Source organism: Neovison vison, chromosome 10 (assembly GCF_020171115.1).
Source record: "Neovison vison isolate M4711 chromosome 10, ASM_NN_V1, whole genome shotgun sequence".
Classification (NCBI taxonomy): domain Eukaryota; kingdom Metazoa; phylum Chordata; class Mammalia; order Carnivora; family Mustelidae; genus Neogale; species Neogale vison.
The window spans coordinates 12,231,625-12,254,757 of NC_058100.1; positions in this window are offsets into that span (position 1 = coordinate 12,231,625).

Below are 23,133 nucleotides of genomic sequence, written 5' to 3' on the forward strand. Positions count from 1 at the left end.
TTCCCTCGTCCTGTGGGAAAGTCTAATTGGCCTTTGTTTATGCACCTGTCTTCTCCACGAGTTTGTGGCTTCCTCAGGCATGGAGAATGATATAGGGAAGTGTGGAGATGCTACATTGGTGGCCAGCAGACCGGGTCTGTTCTACAAAGATATTTGACATGCCTTTCACAGCATTTGAAGCTTTGAACAATTAGTTGCCAACCTGGGAAAGGGATTTCATGTGGAAATCTGAACTTCTGGCCTTTCTTAAAAATCAGAAGGTCAGCATCACAGGGACCTCCTTGTTCCGTACCTCCCATCAGCTGGAACAAGGCAGGTGCTCTCAGGTCTGCTTCCCTGATTTATATTTCATATCAGGTTGGCTGGAGACATTGGAGTAAACCCTGAGGCAGTGAGAGTAAGGGCTTTGGAGTTGACCTGGGTTTTAATTCCAACGTTCCCATTTGTTGTGGCTCATGTTACCTTAGGCAAGTTTCCCTTCGAATTTGAGTTGATTCATCTCCAAAAAGGTTCTAAGAGTAGCATATGCCCTCAATGGTTTTGTGAACTTTAAATGACAAAATGTACACAGAGCATTTAACTTCTAGTAAGCACTCAATGTTACCTGCTATTTAGACATGATGTCATTATTATTTTGGGAATTCTGCTTTATTTGTCTTGTGTCTCTAGAGTCAGATTTTTAATCTGTGTGATAAATATCAATGAATGAATGTGAACCTTATTTCATCAGCTCAGCTGTGCATTCCCGAGACCTGACAATAGGGCTGCTCTTCAGAGCTTTGAGCCAAGTGAACATAGTAGATTTTCAACAAAATTCTCTGTGTTGTACCCTTGTGCAAGGAGCGTAGGCAGTATAAATGTTTTAGAAACAATCAAGCAAGCTTGTATCTTTTGGATTTCTCTGTGTCCCTCAAGGTAGAATTTATAATTTCCAGGTCTGTAGAAAAGTTTAAATGTCATTTACTCAGGGAAGCAGTATTCCTTAGTCCCCAGAATAGGTAATCATCCCCGTTGTATGTTTGTCCTCCATCCTATACTTCTCCTTTGCAGGACTCTCACTCTGATTAACCAGGCATGATCTTTACTGTCTATTTCCTCTCCCAGATAGTATGGTCCACATGGCAAGGATCACTGCTCAGCACACAGTGGCATTTGGTAGAGTAAGAGAATAGTGGTAAAGAGCTCCACCTCTGGAGCCATGCTTCAGTGGGTGATGGGGGTACTAACACCCACCTTGCAGTGTCCTTGTGAGGATTAAGTCGGGTAATTAAGGTAAAATCCTTGGCCTGGTACCTGGCTTACAAAAACACATGTAAACACTTTGTAAGCTTACTTTAAGTAAATATTTGTTGAATTTTTGAATGAACCAGAGCAGGTGCTCTGTTGCCTGCTGCCCTCTGGGTCAGGGTACAGTGATCTAGTAGGGACCAGTGTCCAGACTCTGGGACACTTGGCCCTTGGTCTGCTACATTTGCGTACTCTTTTCCATGCCCTGTATTGTACTGGTGTGTAACAACACTGGGAGTTGGCGAAGCCGTTGGGTGGCCAGGAACATAGACACTGGCAACCGCCCTTATAGCAAAGAGTCTTGACCCAAGTTTACTGGGATTTCGGTGGCCTGAGGAATAAAGCTGGCAAGGAAGCTAGGAAAAAGCTGGGTTTCGGAGTGTTAACCTGATGGAAAAGCTCTTTTCTTAATGGGCAGATGAGAGTACTAGTTTAAGTCCCAAAGATTAGAATAGATAGAATAAAATCTCATTTCTTGGGGGGACGGGAGCGGCAGGAGTTTCTCCCAGTTCTCCGGGTGGTGGCGGTTCTCCCAGCTCAAAAACCACACTTCGTGGGGGAACGTTTAGCTTACAATCTGTATTTATCTATCAGAAGCAATTGCTACAGAGAGAAGCAATCAGGGACAAATCAATTTGGGTGTGCCGGAAGAATTAACAGCACACGTTTTAGCAGAATCAATCTCTGATTGTTATGACCTGAGTGGCAGAATCCCATTATAAGGTGGATTGGGCTTTTTAAATGATCATGAGAGAGCTGCTTCAACATATTTTGGGTACATCACCTGAGCCCTCACACACCTGAAGTGGTATTATAAGGAGGCACGTTAGGCTAGCATTTCATTGTTAGGTAGATTTAAGTTTCTGTTGTGGAAACACCTTTTGAAACAGAGAAAGAGGAGAAATAAAATGTCCCATGTGACGTGAGAATTAAGCAGTTGGAAGGGAAACACATGAAGGGTTAGAATGCAGCACAGAAAGGGAAAGAAGTCCAAACCAAACCGCCCAAACCCAGTAGGCCTGCCATTTAAGTCGGAGCCAAAAGAGCAGGCTTGCGATCAGTCTTCTAAAACGCCTGCATTCTGAAGGTAGGAGAAATGCTAAAGTTAGCCTGTGTGGCTTCCTATAAACTGGTTGTAATCTAAAACAGATACTCTCCAAAGGACACTTCCAGTGTTTCCTGGCCCTGGGCCAGACACTTCAAAGCCCCATTATCAGTGAGTTGTGGTCCCCCTCTTGGGAGAGTTGGGCGATGCTCTGCGGAAATGTCAGCCCTGGATCACAGTTTCCTCTCATTTCAGTGCAAAGAGGTCAAAGTTGCTGAGGGCTGCCCACACTCTGCTGGCGGCCAAGTTGCCGACTCTAACTGTAGTTTGGAGCTCGTCTTCAGCTTCCTCATGAGTTAGGATGCTCTCTGACGGGAAGCGGGATTTGAAATGGTCTCTGCTAGCTCATTGAGGATTCCTCTCCAGAACTCTGACTCTGCCAGAAACCCTTCACCTTGCTAATGAAAAGAGCACAGAGAGGTCTGGTGCTCTCCTATCCCTCACTCAGCTTGGCGTTTGGAAGGCTCCCAGTTGAGCTGACCGTGTGCCAGCTCTGGGCACCCATGCAGTGCTGAGCCTCAGACGCTAGTCAGCTCATGGTATGGGAAATCTTTAGAAGGTGATTTGGAAAATTATAGGACATGACACATTTCTATTGCCCCAGTCTCTAGTGCACTCTGTTCATTTATGATCAGTAGGACTTGCTCTAATTGACATGAATGGTAGAGCTGAACTTTTTCAAGCCTAAGAGTTTCAGTGAGGACCAGATGTCCTCTTTGTAGTTCAGTAAGCTGGGTTTGGTCTGAAGATGAGAGCACACCCACCCAGCATGTCAAGGTCCCAGTTATGTAAGAGGCCCTCTCTTGGCCTCAGGGAAGCATCAGGAGGTTAAGATGGCTACCTGGGATCTAGAAAATTGTCCCATTGTTGTGGTGGTAGTTGTTGTTGTTCTGAGTTGATTGATTCTTACTTTGGGGACCCAGGTAGAGAGAGGAGAGAAATAAAAGGACAAGGGGGACAAATAGAAAAACTGCTCCAGGCCAGGTGGTACCTACCCTTTAATTTTAGACGGGCTTGCATGGCAACTGTGAGTTAAAAGGAAGTATCCCTTTGTGGATTCAGTATTACACACCATCATCGAAACTTTTGTCAGAGCTTTGGGTTACTTAGTAAGTGTGTCCTTAGGGTAAGTTCTTGGAGAAGTTAGGACTTTTGTCTTTAATAGTCATTAATTCTCTTCTCCTAGTAAGGTATTAGCTGATAAGAGAGATCACATGTTAAGGCTGAGGGATGTTAGCATCTTTTTAGAACATTCTTTTTTTTTTTTTTTTTAAGTGTTTGAAATAAAAAAAAAAACCCCAGATTCATTGAGATATAATTTTTATAACAGTAAATTATACATATTTCAATTTTACAGTTCGATGTCTTGACGTATATATGTATATGCTTGTGAATTTATCACCACAATAAAAATAATGAACCTATCCATCATCCCCCTAAAAATTCTCATGCCTCTTTGTAATCTCTCCCTCCCACATCTCTCTTAATCCCCCATCATTATGCAACTGCCGATCTGCTTTCTGTCACTACAGATTAGTTTGCATGTTTTAGAATTTTGCATGAATACAATACATACTTTTTTCCTTGGTCTGGCTTCTTTCATTCAGAATGATTATTTTGAGATTCTTTCATGTTGTGCTTGTATCGATATTTCATTCGTTTTTATTGTAACAATATGCCACAATGTGTTTATCCGTTCACCTGTTGATAGGTGTTTGGGTTGTTTCCAGCTATTGGCCATCCCATTCTGCTATGAACACACTAGCTGCCATGAACATTCCTATTCACAGACATATGGTTTTATTTCTCTTAGGCCAGAACCTAGGAGTGGAGTGGCTGGATCATAGTAAACGCTTAACTTTTTAAGAAGCTGAATGCTTTTATTATTTTATTTTATTTTTTAAAAGATTTTATTTATTTATTTGACAGAGAGAGAGAGATCACAAGTAGGCAGAGAGGCAGGCAGAGAGAGAGGGGAGGAAGCAGGCTCCTTGCAGAGCAGAGAGCCCGATGTGGGGCTTGATCCCAGGACCCTGAGACCATGAGCTGAGCCGAAGGCAGAGGCTTTAAGCCACTGAGCCACCCAGGCGCCCCGAGCTGAATGCTTTTAAAGAAATGCCAAAGTGTTCTCCAGAATGGTTGAACCATTTTATGGTTTTACCAGTTCCTCCACATCCTCACCACTATACCACTTGGTATAGTCTTGATGTTTTGTTAGTATGAACGGGGGATCTACATGACTGTCTATGCAACAACAACAAAAAATTGAATGGCGTCTATAAAAATCTATTAGATATGGTGAGTTTACCAATGTCTCAGGCTACAAGAGCAGTGTACAAAAATCAACTATGTCTATATGCTAGCAACAAACAAGTGGAAATTAAAATTTTAAAAATACTACTTATAATAGCAGTAAAAATATGGAAACTTAGAAATAAATATCACAAAATAGGTACAAGACTTGAAATCTACAAAAACACTGCAGAGAAATTAAATCAAATTTAAGTAAACAGTGAAATATAATATGTTCATGGGTTGAAGGACTTAATATTATTAAAATGTCAGTTTTTCCTCAATTCATCTATGGACTCCAATACAATTCCAATCAAAACCACATCAGTTTTTTTTTTTTTTTTTTTTTTTTTTCAGAAACTGGCAACCTGATTTTAAAGTTTGTCTGGAAATGAAAATGACCTATAATACCCAACACAATTTTGAAGGAAAAAAAGAAAAGAACAAACTATCTGACTTCAAGTCTTGTTATAAAGTTATAGTAATCAAGACAGTGTGATATTAGTCTCAACAGAGACAAACAAGTCAATGGAACAGACTTAAGTTCCATATAACTCTTAGATATAATGACAACTGATTTTTGACGAATGAGAAAAAAAATCCGTTCACAAAGGACAGTACTTTCAACAAATAATGCTGGAACAATTGGATAGTCACATGTAGAAAGATAAAACCCCAAACATTTTTGGTACATGGACCCAACATTTTTGGTACATGAATATGTAAACTCCATTAAGGCTGCTTACAGAGAAAGGTGAATGCTTTAACGGTTTCCTTCTGATGATGGTCCTGAAGGTACTGGAGGCTGATAAGTGGAACAGAAGTGTCCTTGGCAGACACATGGATCTCGTGCCTTTGGTTTCCCTGCTCAATAGTGGATGATCTCCCTCTCACTTCCTCCAGTCCAGGGTGCTGCTGGAGTGGAGCTTCCATCTTACAGCCCTATTTCATGTACGTTAGAACAATTCTACAAACCACAGGAAAACCCTGGAGGGGCGATGTTGTGCTAGCCTGCATTCAAATCATGGCTTTCAATTCACTGAAAGTTTCAAACTTTAGACTGTTTTATAAAAGAGAATGGGAGGGAACCCTCAACCATAGTACTTTCTCATCTTTATCATTTCCTTGCTGTCCTAAAGGTTCAAAATAAAAATTAAAGTTTTTCTTTTCCTTTTTCTTTTTTTTTCCTTTGAGGGGAAGCTTTTAGATGGAGTTAAATCACATGGTGAAAACTCAAGTGGAGGCTGAGATTTCGGTGCATTTCTTTTTGTTGGCTTAGGGAGGCGTGGTAGCTGACGGGTGACATCTCTCCACTCCCAGGGGGTGCAGGTACAGGGACCATGGAACATGGCCTCCCTCCCCTCATCCCTCACACATGTACATATGCACTGTCATGTGTTACCTGCAGAATCTCTCTGACCTGCATGCATGTTCCACATTCCCTATCCCATGCTCTTTTTCCCCAGCCTTCCTGGCTCAAGTGTACCAATGATGCTGCAGACAATAGGTATTAACTCTGTGTGTGGTTCTGCCGGAAAAGGCAAGATTAGAAAAATCCTACCCATGTGTTCATGAGAAAACATAGCTTTAGTGTCTACCATCTCCAGGGCAATGGAAACGTGACAGAGGATAAATGGTCAAGGAAAAACATGGCCATCCATTGACCATCCATTGAGCATATTTGGAGAGGGGGTGGCAGTGAGGACAAGGTCCCTGCTAGCATTCATGTATTCAACAAATATTTGTAAATGCCAACCATATGTTAGCTTCTATGCCAACCACTTTGGATACTCAGTGAACAAAAGGGACAACAATCCCTGCCTTCTAAAAGTTTATCTTCTAACAGGGGAGTAGGTGGGGCACAGAATAAATAATAAATATAATAAATAAATACATGATATAGTAGAAAGTAACAATTATATGGAGAAAAAGGAATAGAGCATTGTTGGCAGGCATCTGGAGAGAAGTGGAGAGTGATTACAATTTTAAATAAGGACTGAAGCATACAGAATGATATTTAAACAGAAGCTTGAAAGAGAGGATAGAGTCAGCTCTGCATAAGCGGTGTGAATGGTATGAAATGGAGTCTTGCCTGGCATGTGTGAGGAACAGGACGTGGCTAGCACTCTGATGCTGGGAGCTGGTCCAGCCCAGCTCCGTCTCGGGTAGCCCTAACGTGGGAAGAAACTTATTTGAGACTGGCAGATGGGTTAGACGTCTTCTTTAGGTCCCTCTCAGTCTCCAGTATCCTGGCTTTTGGACCCCTCTAAGGAGAGTGCTAGCCTGTGCTTTGATTATGTCATGTGTTACACTCCATTCACTAGCCATTTCATTAAGGTACAGCTGGATGAGAACGAACAATGACAGAAGCTTTGGTTGTAAAAATCACCTTGGGTGTCCTTAGACGTTGTCTCTGGAGCTGTGTGAGTTGGGGTGGTGTGGGGGGCAGGTAGTGTGTGGAGGCAACTGTTCTGAATATGCTCAGTACTTTCAACACTTTGGCCCTTTTTCAAGATCCAAGTACAGTGTACATGATGGGTGAGAAAAATAAAATAAAGTTGACAACCTTGTGTGAGCCATAACTTTGAAGGCAATTCTCAAAGTGAAGTTCCAGTTCTCTAAGTGATGATTAGTAACAGTAGGACTTTAGGGAGTATGAAGGCAGCTGCGTAGGGGGGTGACTTTAGGGAGAATACTGATTTGGGGTCAATAAGCTACGAAGCTTGACTTGATGCTCAAGGAAGGAAGGCATTTTTTTATTTTTAAATTTTTTATTTTGAACATCAGAAGGAGGACCATCTCCCTTGCAAACCCGGAGTACCTACAGCATTTTGGTTTCCTAAAACACGGAGGTGGTGAAGCAGAGGTCACATGGCTTAGACCATAGGTCAACTGGAGGGTGGGAACAATACCTTCATTGTGGTATTTGTGCATTTTTCATTATTAGAATGCTATGGCTAGTGTGTATTCTAAAGAAAATGTTGTGAGTCTACAGGAGGTGGGGTTATATCTTCAGACAGGGTGACGACATTTCTGATACGAGGAAGAGTTTGGCTCAGGTCAGAAAATGGTACGAGAAGAGAGAGCATGAAATGATCTCAGGTGGAAATGAGTTCAATTAATCTCATGTTTGGTCTTAAGCATGGGCGAAGATAGTGAGACCTTTCAAAGGGGGCTGCCAGATAGTAAGGGTTAACATGGTAGCTTCTTTGTGAAAATCGGCTAAAAGTTAGGCATGAGCTGGGAGGAGGCTATTCAGCTGGATAGCCCTTTGGGCTTTGAGGGTAAGTATCTCAGGCAAAGTGTACAGTGGGACAGGGTCTGTGAGTCCTGGCCCAAGCAAATCAAAGTAAGACCAAAACCCAGCTTCTTTGGGTCTCTTGCTTTCTCTGTTAAAGGAAAGGATTTGGAAAATTTGAACTATGTTGAGGGGGAGCCAACAGTGTTGAAAGGAAGGCAGCTCACCAGTGAAAGGTCGTGAAAGGCCAGTGACAAGGTAGCAATGGAGATTCAAGTTAGAGGCCCTTCTGGGAAAGAGGCAAAGTCAAGGGTCAGATCCAGGCTACAGCTCGCCCACCTCTTCATACCTGGAGGCTCGCTTTCTCAAACTAAGAACCCCCCAGTTGGCAGTTCTGACTTTAGTTTGATTGGGAAAGCTGAGATTCTTTTGTAAGGGCTCAAATCTCCATTTGCAAGTCAGACCAATTCCATTTCCAATCCTTCTTCTGATAAATGTCCCACCTGGAGCTTATTATTTGTCTGTGGTGCTTTGGCTGTGATGTATCTCTTCACAGGCTACGTCATCACAGGGGTTCTTGATTAATCCAGTTCAATGGTTATAGGCCATGCAGTGCTGGACCCTCTTGTGTGGCTCGCAGGAGCTGATGATGCATATCTCTACCCACTCCTTTAGTCGGTGACATCACAGGGGCAGCTGGAAATTGTGGTGGGAGTATTCACATCACAGAAACCATCAAACTCTGAAAGGCCTTGAAAGAGCTGAGTGTTTAGTATTTATCAGCATAATTTGTCCTAGTGCTTTTTTTACTGTTAGTAGAAGAAAATATAAAATAAAAGATATTTCTCTTATGGGTCCACAAGTGGCTTAAAAAAAAAAAAAACTACCAAGAGTTTTGGTTATTTGTGTGGTTGCTCAGTTTCACTCACAAAACCGCAGGCATTTGATCAAAGATTGTAAGAGTCAGTTAAGAATTTTCTAGGAACCTTTGTGTCCTTTTTTTCTGGATCACATGATGAAATATTTGGAGTATTTTTTGAAGTCAGAGAATTATGGACTGGAATCTTAACCTACTCTCTTCAAGACACATGACAACAATGAATTCAGTTCTCCAAGCTTTGGTTTCATTACCTATAAAATTAGAATAAGACTGATTTTTTACATGCGAGGCAGCTTTGCAGAACTCTACAGCTAGAATCTGTTCTCATTATCCAAATTCCTTTAGTAGGTGGTAGTATTGTTATTAGGTGAAGTGTTATTATTAGATCTATGTGGCCAAGTTTTAAGGACCAGTTTACTTTTTCCTGGATGAACAAGTGTGTCCTTTTTTTTTTTTTTAAGCTATTTTGGTCTTCTTACAATAGCCAAATATTTGGTTGACGAAACTCTTCCTTTTTTGAATGTTTGCAGAGAACGTTCTTTGAGTCTGGAATGAATAACTGTTTAGCATTAACACTGGATTCGTGGTAACAGTGTACACTCCTCCCCATGCTGATGGTCACCATGTGCAATGCATGATGGACGATAGTAAAATATCATCAGTTCATATGGTTTATGAGGCAACGGAAACAAGAGAAGGTTTCCACACTCCTTTGCCTCTTTCCCCACCCAGTCACCTTCCAGACTGGCTTTTCTCCTTCAGCCTCTCTGGAGTATAAGTGGTGATAAGGGCTTAAATGGGAGAACACTTCAGTGGGGACGTCTGTTGCCCATCAAGCTGTGAGTCAGGCCACCGGTTCAAAGATGTCTGACTTCCTCTCTTATCTCTGGAGCCCCCCCCCTCCATTCCCCACGCCCATCTCCAGCCTTGCGTATCTACTCAGTTCAAGATCCCATTTCGCCCTCTGTCCTCTGGCTTTGCAGGTTGTTGATCCACAGATGATGTTCTCCTCAACACCATAGTGTTTGACTTTTCCTTCACTTTGTATTCAGTACGGATGATCGGTTTTGCTGTCGCCTTGCAATTGTTTCGTTGGTCTTTATTTTGCACTGTGAGCTGGCTGTAAAGTTATGTCTTCTTCCCCACAATCTTTCCAAGCCTTCGTTTCCTCATCTGTAAAAAAGAAAAAAGAGGATATTAATACTTACCTCTCAGAACCATGTGGATTAAATGAAATGATAGATACCAGGGCCCTTCCCTTGGAGCTTAGCATTTGCGGCTGTTCAGCAAATGGGAGCCTCCTGTTCTTCCTTCACTGTTCCCCTTACTGCCCAAGGCGAAGTTTGTTGCCAATGAGACAATCAGCAGATTCTTTTGGGGTGAATAATTAAGAACTGTTCTGCAGTGTTGGTGCTTGGTTCTGTGTTGAGGAATTTCTATTAGCAGGACTCCCTGGCCTCACACACATCTTCCTTGGGAAAGGAGTGTCTTAGGAAGAATACATCTGAGATCAGGAAGTCTGGGATGAGTAGGTCAGTCTCTGTTTGCCGTGTGTGTATGTGGTACGAGAGGAAGGGGGGCAGGTGAAGGAATGATGGGGGTAGAGAGGGGATTTGGCTGCCTATAAACATTCTCTGACCTGCTTCTTCACACTGTAAGTTTTATAGGGATAGTTGTAGGGATAACTAGAAAGCCTGTGTTTTTTCAGCCCGCTTCTAGGGAGGAAGGGGGGCAGGTGAAGGAATGATGGGGGTAGAGAGGGGATGTGGCTGCCTATAAACATTCTCTGACCTGCTTCTTCACACTGTAAGTTTTATAGGGATAGTTGTAGGGATAACTAGAAAGCCTGTGTTTTTCACGCCCGCTTCTAGGATTCAGTAATGAAGGGCTCATTCCTGTGCCTGTAAACCACATTCTCTAAAAAGAGATTGATGAAGAAGATGATTTTTAAATCTCTATCTACTTCTTTTTTTGTCCCTTTTAATTGATTCGGAACTTGGGCATTGAAAACAAGAGGGGTTTTGTTTGTTTGTTTGTTTTTAACTGTGTTCTTTTAGTATCCCCAGCAATCTGTTCTTTCAGTTTGTGGAATAGGAAATTATATTCAAGTCACAGCATCCTGTTTCTGTTACTTTTAAAAGTTTCTTTTAAGGGCTCCTGGGTGGCTCGGTCGATGAAGTATGTGCCTTCAGCTCAGGTCCTGGGATCAATCTCCAAGTTGGGCTCCCTGTTCAGTGGGGAGTCAGCTTCTCCTTCTGCCCCTCCCCTCCTCTTCCTTCCCTTGGCTTGTGCTCTCTCTTCCTCTCAAATAAATAAAATCTTAAAATAAAAGTTTCTTTCATATGGAGAACCAGTGGAAGCATAATGAAATTTTTTTTTATAATCCAAAGCACCCTTCATTCTCTTGACTCCATGCAGATGAATCTTTTCTTTTGGGTGTCTTTCTAAAAAATGTTGGTGCTTTTCTGCCAAATTGACCTATTAGATGATGATTGCTGTGTTTTTTCATCTTAATTTTCATTTTAAAGATCTTCCTTCAGCATCCTCATCCTTCTTCAAATGATAAGATTTCACTATGGAACATGGCGAGAGGCCAACGTTGTCAACCTCTGAGTGATTATAAAATGCTTGGGTGGACTCTTTCATTCGTCTCCCTTGGTTCTGACTCTGAACCTCTGTGTAGGGTCAGAGAGAAGAGCAAATAGGAAGTGGGAGATGAGCCATTAAAAGGCAGAATTGAGGCTACACAGCCAACTAGGCTTGTGACTAGGGATTGGGAGGGCAGGCTGTCTCCAGGCCAAGCTGCTTTTTCTCAACCCACAGAGCCTAGGACAACTGGTCATCTTCATGTGACACTGGTGGGGAATGAGTCACAGCTGTTGGAAGAGGGGGAGTTTGTCAAGCAAAGGGATGTGTCAGTGCTGAGAGACAGACGATGTTCTGTGGGGTTTGGAAGGAGAGAAAGATTGGCAATGAGCCATTGACTGAAGTGCTCTGTTCTAAGCTCAAAGAGAAACACAGGGGACTTCACTCTAGAGTTTTAGTGGATTTTGTCTGAGAGCTCATCTCAGAGCTGAGGTTGGGGAGCTGACTCCAGAGCAATTGGAGTGGTTTGCATTGCTAGTAAGTATTCTTTCAGAACCATGCTCTGTCCGCCCCTTATGCGATCCAGCCATTTGGTTAAGGACGGATTGAAGGAACACAAGTGACACAAATTGGTCTAACCTACATAGTCCATCCAGATGGCCGCTTCACGGAACCCTTTCCATCAAAAACCAACAACGCTGTATATTCTCGGGCTCATATTGATTAGTTAACACTTCATTCATTTGTCATTTTTTGGACTCCTGGCATTGTGCTTGATGATGCAAATATAAGAAACCAATTAGCTGTGGCTTTGGTCTGCTCTTGAGAGAACTCAGGCAAAGAAGGAGACAGACACACACACATGGATGAACCACAAGCTTCTAGAAATCAAGAACAAAGTGCTGTGGGAGTGCAGAGAGTGTCCCTTTCTCACATGGCGTGAGAGTATATGTGCTGTGGTTTTTCTAGGAGAGAGGTTGAGCAGAAATGCGTGCCATTCCTGAAAACTGCCTATGAGTTAAGAATCAGTGGAATGTGCCCTACCTGCCTCATTGGGGTTGCCTCACTCTGAATGAACTGGCTGAGCAGCCTCATTGTGAGGATAGTCTGTTGTGGGCACCCATAATTTTATCACCATGGTAATCACTAGAAATCACTAGAAAATAGAAATTCTAGGCAGATTGAGGCCCATGCAGGAGTCGCCTGAGAAAAAGTATGGTGGAACTAGAGTTGCTGAAGGAATTTCATTTTCAAATATATGTGTACACCACGCACAGGCTTCTCTGGGTGGCCTCCTTCAAGTAGCAGAGGCTAATGCTAATTCTGTGGCGTCTGGGAGTGGCGAGGTTCCAGTTATTTAGGTCCAGGAGGAGAAAGAGAAGATTTAATTCTCCAGGCACTTCTTATCAGATGCAGAGTTGGAAGTATCCTGATAAATCTGGCACTAGTTAAACATCCGCCGTATTAGATGCTCCCATGGGAAAATCCAACCCTTGAGAACTTGGTCTTTGTATTTGTTTTGAGAACCTCTGTTGCTGAATCGTACAATTCCTGGAAGCATCTTGACAGCATGAATTGATTATGAAGATGGTGTTAGTAGCACTGGAATTCCGGTGCCTTAAGTCATTAGAGCTCTTCCCTGTGGAAGGAGTGGTTGGGACATTTGTTGAAAGGATGATGACATGAAAAAAACACCATTGGCCCCAAATCTCTGATTACCACAGCACTACCACAAGCGGCTTGCCCAACCGAGGTGACTTTCCACAGATCTTCTTGGAGTCAGTGTTTCCATAAGTAGCCACTGAGCTTGGGGATGACCTTTCAAAATGCGGTTTTATTTTTGTGGTTGTAAAAATGTGGCAAGTCCTTATAAACAGGAAACTGGGGTGCAGCTCTGTGATGGGAGTGCTGGGAGAAGGGAGCAGTGTCCTTTTCTGGAGCATCCAGTAGGTGTCTCACACAGCCAGTTACCATTGCTCCCGTTTTACCGCCCAGGAGGCTGAGGCACTGGTAAATTGAGTCAAGCAGGAAGTGAACAGGACACAGGGTTAGGACTTAAAACTTGGAATACAAACCCAACTCTCGTTTCTTTGCAATGTAATCTTGGGTGAGTTATTCAGTGTCTGAACTTTGTCTAACATCTCAGCTGAATAATTGAAATATAACTATTACTATTACCAATAATATAGTACCTTTGTGTTCTAGTGTATGCTTTATGAAGAGTTTTCAAATTCATTGTCTTATTTGTTCCCCACCAGATGCCTGTGAGCTAGCTGGAGAGATGGCACAGGAGAGTGGAAAGTGTTTGAGTTGTGGTATGGGAGAATCTTGGGTTCAAATCTGCATTCTGTCTTTGATCTGCCTTTTAAAAAAATTTTTTTTTTTATTAACATACAATGTATTATTTGCCCCAGGGGTATAGTCTGTGAATGATCAGGCTTACCCATTTCACAGCACTTCCTATAGCACATACCCTTCCCCAATGTCCATAACCCAACCCCCCTCTCCCTACCCCCGACCTCTCAGCAACTCTCAGTTTGTTTTGTGAGGTTAAGAGTCTCTTATGGTTTTCTCCCTCCTGATCCCATCTTGTTTCATTTTTTCCTTCCCTTCCTCCTACAACCTCCTGCCCTGCCTCTCACATTCCTCATATCAGAGAGATCATATGATAATTGGCTTTCTTTGATTGACTTATTTCGCTCAGCATAATACCCTCTAGTTCCATGCATGTCATTGCAAATGGCAAGATTTCATTTCTTTTGATGGCTGCATAGTATTCCATTGTATGTAGGTACTACATCTTCTTTATCCATTCATCTGTTGATGGGCATCTAAGTTCTTTCCATTGTTTGACTATTATGGACATTGCTTTTCTAAACATTCGGGTGCACATGCTTCTTCGGATCACTACATTTTTATCTTTAGGGTAAATACCCAATAGTGTGATTTCTGGGTCATAGGGTAGCTCTATTTTCAACTTTTTGAGGAGCCTCCTGATCTGCTTTTTTGAAGTCCAGTCCTTTTCACCTGAAATACATATCATGCAGCACATTTGTGAGCTCTGAAAAAGAAGTAGGTAAAGTATGCTTTAAAAAAATGGTAGTTTTGGCACATCTGTGTGGCTCTGCCTTCAGCTCAGGTCAGGTCATGATCTTGGGTTCCTGGGATGGAGCCTCAAGGTGATGCCTCACTCAGTGGAGAGTCTGCTTGAAAGATTCTCTCTCCCTCTCCTCCCCATCCCCCACATGTATGTCTTCTCTCTCTCTCTCTCAAATGAATAAATACATCTTTGAAAAAGTGGTAGTTTCTGTTAATGTCTCATTTAAGGGATGAGAAAAATGATTGTCAGATGTCATGTGAGCTCCTCAGAAATTCTCCACATGAGCTATACCAGGCAGGGAGGTAAGGAGCTAGGAGTGTGGGCTGTGGATTTAACTGGACTTGGGATTTAGTTCTGGCTTCATTTCTTTCTTTTTTTTTTTCCAATTTATTTATTTTCAGAAAAACAGTATTCATTATTTTTTCACCACACCCAGTGCTCCATGCAAGCCGTGCCCTCTATAATACCCACCACCTGGTACCCCAACCTCCCACCCCCCCGCCACTTCTGGCTTCATTTCTTACAGTCTGTGTGACACTGGGCAAGCAATTCAATCACCCTGAGTTTTAGTTTCCTTGTATATAAAATTATCTGTAAAATAATTACATAAGTGGGCAGGTGAGGGGGATGATAAAAATATAAAAAGCACTTAGCTAAGTTCTCTTCTTTTTCCCCACCTTCTTCCCTTCCTCCTTTCTTCCTTCCTCCTATTTGTAACATGGGACATACCTAGTACATTTGGGGGGATTGTGCATGGCCTTTAGTAGCTGGACCAGCCTGATGTAGTAAAAAGCACATCAGAATTGCAAAGATCATGGGTGAGGTGGAGGGATGGCTCTGCCATTCTACTCAGTGAACTTGTGCAAGCCACCTCAATTGTCTGTCCCATAGCTGCTGTTAATATTTCATGGGGGCACTGGAAAGAGTGTGCAAGATGATGATTCTGATAGTACTTTGCATGCCACAGAGCTATTACTAATTAGGAATTAAGGGTATCAGGCCAATAATTAATAGATGTTTGTGTGAGTGCAGTGGGCCCAGACATCAATAGTTTTTAATTCAGAAGGTAAGTCCTGTCTCAGGGGGTTCACCTTTCCTTGTGTTGCTTTTATTGTGCATCTCATTGACCCAGTGCTTCTCCATATCCAGGTACTGCCCCAACTTACTGTAAGGAATCCGTAAGTCTATAGGCATATGTATTTTCCCAACCAATGGATGTTAAGAGTGGATTTACTATCCTTACTCTCACCAAAGTTTTTGATATTAAAACAGAAGCAAAGTGACAGAAAGCGCTAGAAGTCACTGCCCTGCAGTGGGGCAGGGGGTGGTGAAGGTTCTTTGGTGGTAAGAACTGAGTTTTAATTATCTTGCTATCCTACTGCCTAGTCTAATGTATCATGAACTTGGTAGATCTTCAATAACTGGCATAGATGAATGAATGAAAGAAAGAAAGAAAGGAAGAAAGGAAGGAAGGAAGAAATAAATAAATAAATAAATAAATAAAGAATGAAGTTTCTAGTTGACTTAATGCTATGGCCCAATTCTTCCTCTTAGAAGCCTCCAGAGTTCAGGTGTGGCCAACTTGACCTCTGGCTTCCTCTGCTTTTTCACACGAGTCAGTCTGCCTCTATGCTTATAGTACTCTTTGAAGAGCATTCTTCTCCCTTGGAGTCCTTTGTCTCAAGACTTCTCCCCCCTCACAGGATGATGATATCACTTGACAAATTCAGTTCTTAAAAATTCCATTTCTCCCCAAATAGGAAATGAGCTCATCTTGTTCAGCTGTATACCTGTTAGAGTATTTTGACAATATCCTGTCCTACCATCTCTTTTGTCCTTCATGTTAGGAGGAAGGCAACAGCCCAAAATGGTCCACAAGAAACATCTTGGAAGTTTTCAGCACTTAACTTAGTTATTATCACCTCTCATGAGACAGAGCCTTAGGCAAAATGTGGGAAAATGGCCCCATAAGTGGAAAAAATGAAGAAAGGGGAAAAATGAGATCAGTGAAAATGAATATAGTACAAAGCTCCAAGCGATTTAACTTTCTAAAAAGTAAAGCGATGATAGGTACAGGGAGTGCTGGATTGTGGGTTATTTTCTGAAACCCCACACAAAGGATTTGGAAAGCTGAAAGGCAAATCTGTCTCTTAAGCCTCCCCAGAGAGACCTTGCAGGGAGAGCTAGTATCTGATACTATTTTGAGAAGGTCACTTATTAAACAAGAACCTCGTGTGCTGTATTCATGTGGGGCTAGCATGCAAAATCATAGACATTCATGAGTCAAAGTCCTGATGAATGTGGAGTGTCTCCAGCCAGCTGGACCCTGGTTAAATTTTGGCAGGAATTGAAACACAATCTTTGTCTCTATAACCTCCACAGATGCAACCAAACACCAGAGAGGAGCTCTCCAATGATCTAGAATTATTCTGTACCTTGGAGTGGAAGATCCATTTTGTCCCAAGGAATGTTCTCAGGAACAGAGATACTTGAATGCTCACCTACTCTCTTCTGGGTCCATGATAGTGAACAAAGCATGGTGTGTTGGTAAATGTCCAGGAGCCTAGTGTTCCTAGAATTTGGTTTGGCACATAGTCTAGGAACCCAGGGCCAGTTATGGGTGACCTAGGTTTCTGGGAGCAGAATGCTGGAACTTTGGTGGTGTAGCAGGTAAGAAAACAAGATTTCAGAGTAACATATGTCTCCCTCAGCGACCTATTGGTTACATGACAGAAGATAGGTATTTTGACACCTATTGCCTTGTTTAAGGAAGATGGAGATAATTATATCCATATCATGGGCTGTGTGAGGATTAAATTAAAAATGATGCATGGTAAAAGTGTCCTCAACTTGACCAGGTTAAGTAGCAGGTGTTGATATTCTTATTCTCCAGCTGGAGAGTTGGGAGGATCAGGAGTACATTCCCTATTTAGGACACCACTAAGACCACTGAAACATCATTACAAATGGAGTTTGTAATGGAGTGTGTTCAAGGTAGATACAGAATGTTACTCTGGCTAAATGGTTGGGAGGCAGTCTCGGGGCTGACCTTTCCTTCTTCTCCTTCTCCAGCTCCTCATCTTCTGTCTCCTTTCCCAGGATCTTGAGCATTTCTCTGGGTAAACAGACCTACTTGGAAGGTATCTACTTCCATTTGGGGCTACTGTTTTGATGCAGCTTTTAAAAAATGTTAATTCAAGAATTTTACTAAAGAAATGTTTTTACAGTAACCCATCTGTCCATGCATAGATTAAAGTTGCAACATTTCTTATTTCTACAATTTCTGCCTCATCCCTGCCAGTAATAGATATTATAGTTATTTTTAGTTTTTGTCTCTCTGCTAGATCTCAAGTGCTGTTTTCATGTCCTTACAAATGAGTTTGTACCTTTTTAAAAAGTTGAGATATAACTGACATATTACATTAGTTTCAGGTGTACACCATAATGATTTGGTATTTGTAAATATTGTGGAATGATTACCACAATAAGTCTAGCTAGCATCCATTGACCTCACATAGTTGTGATGAGAACTTTTGAGATATAAGCTCTTACTAACTTTCAAATATACAATACAGTATTAACTGTAGTCACCATGGTATACATGACATCCCCATGATTTTTATTTTATAACTGGAAGTTTGTACTGTTTGATCACCTTCATCCATTTCGCCGAATATCCAAATGCTTCTGGGAACCATCAGTCTCGTCTCTGTATATATAAGGTTTTTGTTTTTTAGATTCCACATGTAAATGAGATCATATGGTATTTGGCTTTCTCTGCCTGACTTGTTTCATTTAGCATAGTGCCCTCAAGGTCCACCCATATTGTCACAAATGGTGGAACTTCCTTCTTTTTTTTAATGAATAATTTCTCTGTGGGTGTCTGTATACACATTTTCTTTATTCACTCATCGATCAATGGACACTTTGATTATTTCCATGACTTGGCTATTGTCAATAATGCTGCAATGAACGTGTTGGTGCAGTTATATTCTTGAGTTAATGTTTTTATTTCCTTTGGATAAATACCCAGAGGGGATTGCTGGATCCTATGGTAGTTCTATTTTTAACTTTCTGAGGAACATCTATGATGTTTTCCATAGTGACTGCACCAAGAGTTTGTACCTTTTTTCACATATTTGATGGCTATTTGGAATTGTTCTCTGGATTATCTATAGATCCCTTGGATATTTCCTATTAGTTTGGAATCTAATCTGAAGGAACTTTTAAAAAATAATGACTTTCACTTGGAGAGACCTGGGAGTTCATATTTCTTTCATGTGGTGTTTTTTTTGGGGGGGGGGAGGAGGAGGCATTGTGGAGTGGTAAAGCAGAGGAGAGTACATCTTAGCAATAACCAGTAGCCATGGGGGTAAACTGGCAAGGGGCATATCTGTTGCTCCAACCCAAAGACTAACAACTGTCTTGGACCTCTAGGAACCCATTCCTTTTATCTTTACCAAATGACAGCTCATAAAACTATGAGGATATAATAAATCACTTTAAAAAGAGTTCCCAAAAATCTTCAGAAAGAATACAATTTTGTAAATTTCTCCCTGCACATTCTGCACATTTGTTTTTGGGCGTGCTCTGTATTTGTAAACACATAATCTATCTTTCTGGGTTGTCAGTCTTATTAATATGGTATCCTCCAAACTTACTTTGATGTAGACTGCATTTTTCCACAAGATTTTAATTGTTTTTCATGGTATGTTGAAGCCATTAATGACTTAACATTCAGATTTGTGTATTGTATAAAATAGGGGAACAGTTTTATTGTTTTCTGGATGCGTAGTTAGCTATGGCAGCATCATTAAATAATAATTATGTCTTTTCCACCTTTGTTTTATTTTTAACTCTTATATACACTGTGATCTATTTTTGCCTTTCATTCTGTTCTGTGATTGAAAAGTCTATTCTTACCATTACTGCATTGATCTGATTACAGTGGCTTTCAATTGTGCTCTGTGTCTTATGTCTCCTTCTTCATAGTCCTTTTGGATCTTTTAGTCGTTTATTGATCTATATAAACTTTGGTGATTATCCAATTCCAAAATAATACCACCTGTTGATATTCTAATTGGAATTGCATTATATTTATGTTTTAATTTTGGATAATTGAATTTTTCATAATGATGGATTTTCTCATCTAGGAACGAGTATAAAGCCAAATACAAATTAAGAGACTTAAATATCTGTTGAAAATAGAGACTTCTCCCCTTCCTTTCCCTTTTCTTTCAGGGTATCTTTCTGAAATTCTCTTCAGAAAACAGTTGGGTATATGAGTTTGGGAATTTAAGTGAGAGGTCTGGGCTAGAGATATAAAATTGGGAGTTGTTATATAGAGTATTTAAGTGAAAAGATTGTTTGAGATTGGTAGTGAGCATAGATGAAGAGAACAAGAGAGCTAATATTAAGATACTGGGGAGTGATAATGAAGGGCATGAACAGTGAGAAGAAAACAAGGAGTGTCTTAGAACTGAGGGAAGAACATTTTTCAAAGAGGAGGGTGTAACCAGCCATGTCAAGATGCTAGTTTTTGATCAAGTAAGAGATATTAGACATAGCAACATGGAGGACATAGGTGACTGGACAAGAAAACACCAGTGGAGTACACTGTTGGGGTGAAAATCTGATTGGAACGCAGTTAATACAGAGTTCAATAGTAATAATTAAATGTAATGTGTGATCCTTGATTGAATCTTAGATTAAGATACTACTGTCCCCATGGCTATTATGGGGTAACCACCATCAATAATCAAAAAATCTGTAAAGGATGTTATTGGGAGAAATGGGGAAACTGAATATGGGATATCAAGCAATAGTATTGTAGCAGTGGTAGATTTTCCAAGTGTGATTGTATCACAGTTCTATAGGGAAATATTTTTACAATATACATGCTAATGTATTTTTTTTAAGTTTTTTTTTTTTAAGATTTTTATTTATTTGTCAGAGAGAGAGAGAGAGAGAGAGAGTGAGCACAGGCAGACAGAATGGCAGACAGAGACAGAGGGAGAAGCAGGCTCCCTGCCAAGCAATGAGCCCGATGTGGGACTTGATCCCAGGATGCTGGGATCATGACCTGAGCCGAAGGCAGTTGCCCAACCAACTAAGCCACCCAGGCGTCCTCATGCTAATGTATTTTGAATGATAAGATGAACTCTTAAATGTTTCAGCCAAAAGAATACACATGAATGTGTAATGAATGCATGTATACATTTTATTTTTTTATATGTACACCTATGTACCAAGAAAATGTGATAAAATATTAGTAATTAGTGAATTTAGAGGAAGTATATATGGATCCTCATTCTGCTATTATAACTTTTAAGTATGTTTAACACTTTTTCTCAGTAAAAGTTGAAGAGAGAAACAATGAATATAGAAGAAGAAGAATCGGAGACAGTATATATATATATATATATATATTTTTTTTTTTTGGATCCAGTGCACAAGGGATTGGCTTCAGATGAGAGAGCATTATTAGTAAAAGGCTGGAAAGCAGAGTGTATGGGTATAGATGTCAACAGATATTGGTAGATATGATAATGTGAATCTGTTGAAATTGTCTTCTGATGAACTTTCTCACTGAAACAGGAAATAATCATCAGCTGAAGATGGAGACTTAAGGAGGGAGGAGATGTAATGTGGGAAGGTGAGGGCACTAGGGAAGCCAATGTGATTACTGAGCAGTTAAGGGGCCACTTGAGGTTCAATAACAAACTTCAGCGACCATTTAGGGTAGTTATGCATTTTCCTTAGTCATGTTCGGATACTCAGGTGAGGGCACGAGGGTTGGGGTGCTAGGTGTAGCCAGGGTTGTCATTTCCCAAAAGGTGTAAAGCTAGAGATGGCAAGACTGTCCAAGGCCTATGTAAGGACCTGATTATAACGACTGATTGTGGAGTAAAGCTGGGTGAAAGCAATGCCAATGATACAGTTGTTTGATCAATGAATTGGAGATCGTGTTGTGGGGGAGGGACAATTGTAGAAGTTGGGTACCAAAGAGAATGAGCCAGAAAGATAGAGATAGTAGTAAGAGAGTGGAAGTTACGATAAAGAATTCACAGAGGGGTTATAGTTAGAGTCAATATTGAATTACCTTCACATTTCTAGAATAAGTCTTCCTTAGTCATGGTGTATTATTCATTGGGTTGCTAGAGTTCTATTTTATTTAGATATTTTTCCTTAAAGACTGAGATTATCTTGTTTGCTTGTTACATTCTGGTCTTGGAGATACACTGATTTCATAAAGTAAATTGGGGACTGTAACTTCTATGGCCAGAATATTTTTAAAAATTTTATTTATTTATGTATTTATTTAATTAGGAATGAGGGAGAGAAAGAAAGAATCTCAAGCAAACTCTGCATTGAATGCAGAGCCCAGTGTGGGGCTTGATCTCATGACCCTGAGATGACCACCCAAACCAAAGTTAAGAGTCAGATACTCAACTGACTGAGCCACCCAGATGCCCCTAAAAAATTATTTTTATAATAGTGGCAAATCATTTCCTTCTTATGGGTTTACAGTTTTTTGTCACAGATTAGTATGGAATATTCTCTTGTATTACCTCTGATCTCTCCTGAATCTGATTTTATCCCTTTCCTCATTCCTAGTCAGATCTATCTGTGCTGTAAGTTTTTTTTTTTTTTCCAAAAGTCAACTCTTGAGTTTATTTATCATATCTATCAACTTTGTTTTCTACTTCACCAAAACCACATTTTTGATTTACTAATTCCTTCTTCCTATATATTAAAAAAAAAGATGTATTTATTTATTTGAGAGAGAGAAAGGAGGGGCAAGAAGGAAAGGGAGAGACTCTCAAGCAGACCCCCCACGGAGTGCCTAGCCCATTGCAGGGCTTCGATCTCACAGCTGTAAGGTCATGACCTGAGCCAAAACCAGGAGTTGAATATTCAGCTGCCTGAGCCTGGGCTCAGTTTTTCATTCATTTTAATGGTTTACTTGTAATTTATTAAAAGAACTAAGTTCATATATTCTCTGTTTTTCAAATATGAAGGCATTTAAAGCTATGCATTTTAGCTTTTGCTAAGTCTCGTAGGATCTGACATGAAGCCTACCTCTTCCTATTATTTTTCTGATCTTGTTTCTGAATTAGATTCACCTTTTGAACCTAGGATTTTCTAGATATTTATAAATGAGCTTCTAAGTATTTAATATTTTGGGCATCAACTTTTTCTCATTTGTAATTTTGTTATATTATCAGAAAGCATGACCTGTAAGATTTCTATTACATTAGATTTCTTAATCTTTTCTTTTGTTGTCAAATACATAAGTTGCTTTTGTGAATGTCTTTTTTTTTTTTAAAGATTTAAAATAAATTTTAAATTAAATCTTTGAGAGGGAGAGAGAGCAGGCAAGAGAGACAGTGCACATGTACACACATGCCCAAGAGAGAGACAGAGAGCACAAGCAGGAAGAGAAGCAGAGGGAGAGGGAAAGGCAGAGTCCCTGCAGAGCAGGGAGCCCAATCCAGCACCTGATCCCAGGACCCCGGCATGATCCAAGCCAAAGGCAGATACTTAACCAACTGAGCCATCCAGGGGTCTTGCTTTTGCAAATGTCTTATAAATATATGGAATAAATATATACTCTATTCAAGGATTTTAAGGTTCTCCTCTTT